Source organism: Euprymna scolopes, chromosome 31 (assembly GCF_053919585.1).
Source record: "Euprymna scolopes isolate OS-2025 chromosome 31, ASM5391958v1, whole genome shotgun sequence".
In the NCBI taxonomy this organism is placed as follows: domain Eukaryota; kingdom Metazoa; phylum Mollusca; class Cephalopoda; order Sepiida; family Sepiolidae; genus Euprymna; species Euprymna scolopes.
The window spans coordinates 70194697-70201336 of NC_136512.1; the positions used below are offsets into that span (position 1 = coordinate 70194697).

At 33.0% G+C, this 6640-nt stretch overlaps 1 protein-coding gene across 3 annotated transcripts in view; it reads right to left on the reverse strand.

Annotated features, from left to right (window-relative positions):
- Positions 1-6061, reverse strand: part of LOC145255810 (protein-tyrosine sulfotransferase 2-like) — a 187128-nt gene extending 181067 nt beyond the window's left edge. The window contains exon 1 of one of the 3 annotated variants that reach the window (XM_080114504.1): positions 5584-6061. The gene's annotated coding sequence lies outside the window, so the exon portion shown is untranslated. Of the gene's footprint in view, positions 1-477; positions 1075-1456; positions 2038-5583 lie in introns of those variants that run through there. The other 2 variants (XM_080114505.1, XM_080114503.1) reach the window with 2 other exon arrangements.
- Between the last annotated feature and the right edge of the window lie 579 nt (positions 6062-6640).

Sequence of the window (6640 nt, forward strand, 5' to 3'; positions counted from 1 at the left end):
AGCGGAGGGGGGGGGCTTAAAAACAAATAATTCCGTGGTGTAAAACAATAAATGGTATTTTTACGACCTGCCCCAACGTAGTATAAACACCCAACCACCCCATGTTAAGAACAGCTTTCGGAATAAACACTCCTCAACCTCCCCTAGTTCAGAAAGACTTTTGAGTTCGGGGGGGGGGGGGTTGTTTATTTTGAAAGCCGTTAACATTGAGGAGGAGGTTTAGAGTACGCTGAGGGCACGCCGTAAAATTTTACCAAATAAATAAGGTACTAGTGCATTAAGTGCATTAGTAATGCACTTATTGATCCGTGCTGAAATAACATTTAGAAAGCCATTCTTAACATGTGGAGAGGAGGGGGATTTTGTAACTATTTTGTACAATATCTAACAATTTAAAATCAAAACTTAAACTGAATACTATTTAAAAATAGTGCGAATCGATAAGAGAGCACACCAATAATAAAAATAATTACAAACCGTTAAATGATGAAGCACGTTGACTAGTTGTTTATAATTTTTCTGTCACCTTTCACCTTCCATAGTAAACGTCGGGTGAACATTCCGAAAAGTGAAGATGTAAAAATCCATGAATAATGGGATACTCTATAAAGAAACACGTGTTTTTTTTTTGTTGTTGTTTTTTCTCCGTTTGTTTGTTTTTCAATTATTATTTTTTTTTTTTTCAGTCTGAGATAATTGTCGATGGTCTACATCGGTAAGTAGTCGATGATAAAAGTAAAAAAATTAAAAAAAAAAAATGATGCGTGACAAGATGACCAGCAGTTTTTAAAGATGAAGGGGGGAAAAAACGATTCACATGATGAATTTACGGATGCTCAATATTGCCAAAGAAGAAGATTCTGTGTTTTTTAAAGTGAAACCGCATCATATATACGCTGTCCGTTTCTCCTCGACAATCTGGCATCGTAGATAGAGATGAAGATAAATATGAGATAGTTATTAATTAAATAGTTATTAATTAAATAATTAACTAACGAGAAATATAAAGATATTCCTGTGAAGGAAGTGTCATGTTTATACCCGAGTAAAAACAGTGAAATGAAAAAGCGAAACAGGGTTGGAAGTAAAACCAAATACTCGAACCTCACAAACGAAACGAAGTTCAAAGCGATATTTTTTTTAATATAATAACCAAAATAAAAATAAGTTAATAATTTCATAATTATATCGCAATATAAAAATCTAATACTTAAAAAATATAAATAATTAAATACAAACTTTAATATAATTAAAAATAAAAACAATTACGAAATTATTGAAGCGTAGAGATAGCCCCGGCGGATTTCGTTGAATTATCCGCGTGCGTTTTTTTAAATGATCACAGAAACACGCTGACGATTGACAGTTTTTTTTTTCTTTTTTTGAAAGCGTGTTCATTAAAATTTTTAAAGTTTTAGATAATTATGTTTAAATAAGATTTAATACATTTACTTACCATTCGTAATATATCGGATTTATCGTAAAAGCTGCGATATATATTTTGTTTCGAAGCAGGAATGAGGAAAATAAAAGTGGCCAACGAAATTATAGTTTTAAAATATCAGCAGTTCAAGCATTACCAATTCCTTCGTAGCTTAAGGTTGGCGTGCCGGTTTCGAATTCTGTTAGAGCTAGTGAAGTACTTTCATTAATATCTCTGTTAAAAATATTTCACATATTTCTACTTTTGGTTCTTTTTTACTACTATCAAAGTATAGTATCTGTTCGACTATTACAATTATCTTCTGGTCTCTGCCAGTGTAGGAAAATCCTTCTAGACTCGAGCCAATTTTATGTTTTGTACCAATCTAGAGTACTCCGTCACATAATAAAAAAACGACATTATTGTGTCTAACCTTGCCCTCATGGGAATGCGATTTATAGGGTGTCATTCGCCCTCCAGCTATAACTTACACTACCCTCAAGCCTTGGTTGCGCAACTAATCTATATAAAAAAAAAAAAAAAAAAATTCTTTGCTAATCTCGGCACCGTTTCAAATCGCCTTGCTACTGTATTCAATGAATGTAGATTCAGGAGAGGAGGTGCAGTTAGAGGTTTGGGTTTCTTTTTGCTCCCATTATAAACTCTTCGCCCTCGCCCAAATACCCTTCCAGGTAAAAATTAAAAGTATTCAATTTTTAGGCGATTGCGTTCAAACACTGAAATACTTAGCGGAAAAAAATGATGTGGACGATCATATAAATTTAATCTAAAATAATCTCCCATTTCTGGATTATTGTAGCGTTTAAGGACAGTTAACCAAATTAAACTTGTTTCTTTTTCCTATGGAAGGAATACATTCTGTGTGTTTTTAAGAATGAATGATGCACTTGTCACTCAGACTTAAGGTTAAAAGTTAAATTAACCGTTCCAAAAAGTTAGAATGTTTTATTTCAGAATCAGTTCTTATGAAACTGAACTTTTATGCAATTAGAAGTGCTTTTATTTGTTTGACCTTTGAAAATATTTTAAATAAATATTCAAATCAAATCTTTTGGTTCTTCTGCAGAATACGGACCGTACTGATATAATAATGTTATTTAGTAATCCATTTTTAACATCGGGAAGGGAGGAGGAGAAACCACTGAAACTTTAATTTAACTTGAAAATTCTATCTAAAAAAATAGCATGGTCCGTATTATTCTGCACAAGTACGAACTTTTTTTTTTTTAAATATAATTTGAGTGTTTATTTTTTAAAACTAATTTTTTGGGGTTTTTTTTTTGTGCTAGTGCAGAGAGTGATCCGCGCTATTTTTTAAATCGTATTTCCAAGTTTAAAGTTGGGTTTGTATTACTGTACAGATTCGAAAGTTGTCGAAAAACAAATATAACAAATAAATGTTATCAAAGGCAAGAGAAGTTACTTTTCTACCTAACTGGATATATTTTTTGTGTTTTTATTCAAGGTAACATGTTTATTCAGCTCGAAAAACATAGTGTTTACCGATATGTATTGGAAAATTCAAGATCGCGTCTGACTCTCTTTAACACGGTAAGTTTGGGAAAAGGTGTTATAAATAAAAAACTAGACAAAATACTGTTAAAAAACCGCCGAATATATATCAACCTATGTCACGGTAACATTTATTGAGCCAGTTTTAACAGTATTTTATCCAGTTTTTTTATTTATAACACCTTTTCTGAAACTTACCGTGTTAAAGAGAGAGTTAGACGCCATCTTGAATTTTCCAATACATCGGTAAACACTGTTTTTCGAGCTGAATAAACATGTTACATTGAATAAAAACACGGAAAATATATCCAGTTAGGTAGAAAAGTAACTCATCTTGCCTTTGGTAATATTTGTTATATATTCGTTTTTTGACAACTTTTTCGCAATTGTAAGGTTGAAATATAGAATAGGTACAAAACACCCTCCCCTCCCCATGTTAAGAATGGCTTTTTAAATAATAACGTTACTATTTACGTCCAGATCACTCTCTGCACTAGCACCGTTTTTTTTTCATTTTTTAATAGTTTTTTTTAAAATTCTATTACAAAGTAACTATCATTAACTATCATTTTGGTATCACTTCGGCGTGCTGAAATAATAACGTTATTTAGAAAGCCAATCTTAACATGGGGAGGGAATTTCTGTACTTTCACCTAACAATTTAATAATAAAAAGATATCATGAAACTTCAATTTAACTTAAATACTATTTTTTAAAAAATAGCACGGTAACATAAGTGCATCAATTTTTTTTTTATATGAATTGAAAAATGAAAATGTTATGTACTTATACAACGTAACCCGGATATATGAAACTTCTCCGGTCACTAGAGCTATCTTATATCCGGGTGACACTGTACATTGACACAGGCTCCCATTTGGGACCAGAGAAAATCTCTTATATTCGGGTCTCTGGTTTGTAGTACTGTACACACGGATTCGAAAAAGTTGTCAGAAAACAAATATATAACAAATAAATGTTATCAAAGGTAAGATAAGTTACTTAACTGGTTATGTTTTTAGTGTTTTTATTTAATGTAACATGCTTATTTAGCTCGAAAAATATATAGCGTTTACCGATGTATTGGAAAGTTTAAAATGGCGTCTGACTCTTTTTGATACGGTAAGTTTGGGAAAAGGAGTTAAAAATAAAAGACCTGACAAAATACTGTTGGAAACTCGCTCAATATGTTACTGTAACATAGGCTGACATATATTCGGTGGTTTTTAACAGTATTTTGTCTAGTTTTTTTTATTTTTAACTCCTTTTCCCAAACTTAGTGTCAAAGAGAAAGTCAGGCGCCATTTTTAACTTTCGAATACATCGCCGACATCGGTAAACACTGTTTTTCGAGCTAGCTGAATAAACATGTTACATTAAATAAAAACACTAAAAACATCAAGTGAGGTAGAAAAGTAACTTATCTTGCCTTTGATAACATTTATTTGTTATATATTTGTTTTTTGACAACTTTTTCGAATCAATATGTACAGTAATACGAACTCCGGGTCCCTTATATCCGGGTGTACATAATCTATGTCTACAGACCGTGCTGAAATTATAACTATTTAAAAAGCCATTCTTAACATGGGAAGAGAATGGCGTCATGTAAATATTCGGTACTCATGCAGAGAGTGATCCGTGCTAAAATAACGTTATTATTTAAAAAGCCATTCTTAACATAGGAAGAGGGGGTGTTTTGTAGCTATTCTGTACTTTAACCTTACAATTGAATAAAAAAATATATAAAACTTTAATTAAACATGAAAATCCGATTTAAAAAATAGCGCGGATCACTCTCTGCATTAGCACAAAATATTCTATACTTTCACCTAACAATTTAATAAACAAAAACTACCGCAAAACTTTGATTTAATGTAAAAATAATATGGTCTGTATTCTGGCTAAGTACCAATTTATAGAATTAAAAAAAAAAAAAAAAAAAAAAAATGTAATCATCTCATTATTAATCTATATCTGTGAAAGTGTATGTCTATGTGTGTACTTTTCCCTACGCAATAACTGTCAATTTTTAGTCTACAGACTCGAAATTTGATATACAGGGTACTGAGATTTGGGAAAATCGATGTGATCGGTTTTTGGCCAGAAATTTTGCGATTAAGGGATCAAAGTTCAACGATTTTGACCTTTGAGAACTCTACCATACCCCTTTGACAATTTTAGGTCAACGCACTTGAAATTTTAGATATAGGTTCCTTGGACATAGATCTAACTTAACTTGATTTCAGCCCAAAACAATAAATTTTATGGGGTCATAATAGGGGTCAAAGTTAAAAATTGACAGTTTTTTTTTTTTTTTTTTTTTTTGCTCAACATGCACCTCCAAATACCCGGGCAACGCCGGGCACTCATGCTAATAATTAATAAATTTAAAAAAAAAATTTACAAATGGAAAAGTGAAAATAAGAATGAAATATTCGCCAAAAGCGACTAAACATACTGGGGGGGGGGGGCACCATCGATTCGATATTCCCCATTTCAGACATCGCAGTGAATATTTTCTATTTTACCGTAAACTTATGTTCACCGTATTGCATGCTCGGTGTAAACCAGGAGAGATTACCGTTTGCGTTTACACGAGGATAGTAAAAGACTAATGCACATACCTAAGACGGAAGAATTATCCGCCAAATAATCCTAGATGACATCGGGCGATTATGGTAGAAATCATTGTTTCTTTTTTCTTCTTTTTTTTTTTAAAGAAAGACGAGGAAGGTATGTTTATCCATTCGAACAAGAAAAAAAGCAAGTGGTTAAGTGCTTTCTTTCTTTACTTTTTTTTTTCTGTTTTAAAGAACAAGCGGAAGAAAAAAAAAACTCAGCTTTTCTATTCCCTTCAGTGCGTCGTCAGTAAGCGCTTAGAAATACGGGGGAAGTGAGAGAGAGAGAGAGAGAGAGAGAGAGAGAGATGGGAAGGGGGTGGCTAATAAACGAAAAAGTCAATTAAACAAGCTCTAACCATCGCGCTCACCCTGTCTTCCAAACCTACCGTTCTTCTCCGAACAAAAAAAAAAATGTAGAACTAAGAAGCATGAACGTTCTTTTCCCTCACCCCCGCCCTCCACAAACAAGCCGAACGCGCACGTGTTTTCGCACAGACTCTTGTTTAATGATATAATAGTGTAGCCGCCAAAAAGAATCGTAATATTTGACTTTAAAAAAAAATTTGAAAAAGGAGTCACCACTTATCAAGGCCCGGAGGCCACTCGGGGATAAGAGTTAATGAGTGTACAGTAATCAATGGGGAAATGTCGTAGTAATCGTCAGTAGTGGGAATTTGGTAAATTGGATTACTTAAGGGGGATGGCTAATCAAAAACTTGTTCACGTTGGACTTGAAGACAACCATATTGTAATCAGTTGGAAATCAGGAAAACGGAACAGAGTTCCATAGGCGTGCAGTTCTAAGAAAGAAGCTTTGTTCATGGAATCTACGTTTAGGTTTAGGCACACTTAGATAAAGAACAAGGGAAATTATTGATAGTGGTTTCAATTAGACGAGTGTTTTTCCTGAAAGTCAGACCAGCACGAACCATAGATTGGAGCTCAGACGAGCATTTTTCGTTCCAGTCCAAAATGACTCTCGATTTTTCATTTTAAAGTTCGTATTTATTTAGATCCTCACTAGGGCAAACATAAACAGTAAACACAAGGTAGATTTAAA